Genomic DNA, 229 nt, shown 5'->3' with positions numbered 1-229 from the left:
TTTCCTTCTCACTCTATTAACATCACTACTGCAACATCAACGAACCGATCGCTCTCGGATCCCATGCATCAGCCAAGTGCACGGAAAAAAGTATTGGTTCCATTATTTCTCTAATTAACAGGTATTTCTTGGGAAAAATGGTTTGAGTGTTTCTTAAACTTAATGAATTGCTTAAAATTCTGATGATGGCTGAGACGAGTAATGATACTAGAATCGGACATGAGCCAAA

The sequence above is a fragment of the Macadamia integrifolia genome, unplaced genomic scaffold (assembly GCF_013358625.1).
Source record: "Macadamia integrifolia cultivar HAES 741 unplaced genomic scaffold, SCU_Mint_v3 scaffold1988, whole genome shotgun sequence".
NCBI classification, from domain to species: domain Eukaryota; kingdom Viridiplantae; phylum Streptophyta; class Magnoliopsida; order Proteales; family Proteaceae; genus Macadamia; species Macadamia integrifolia.
The sequence above is the reverse complement of the archived record's forward strand: the minus strand, read 5'-3'. Positions refer to the sequence as shown.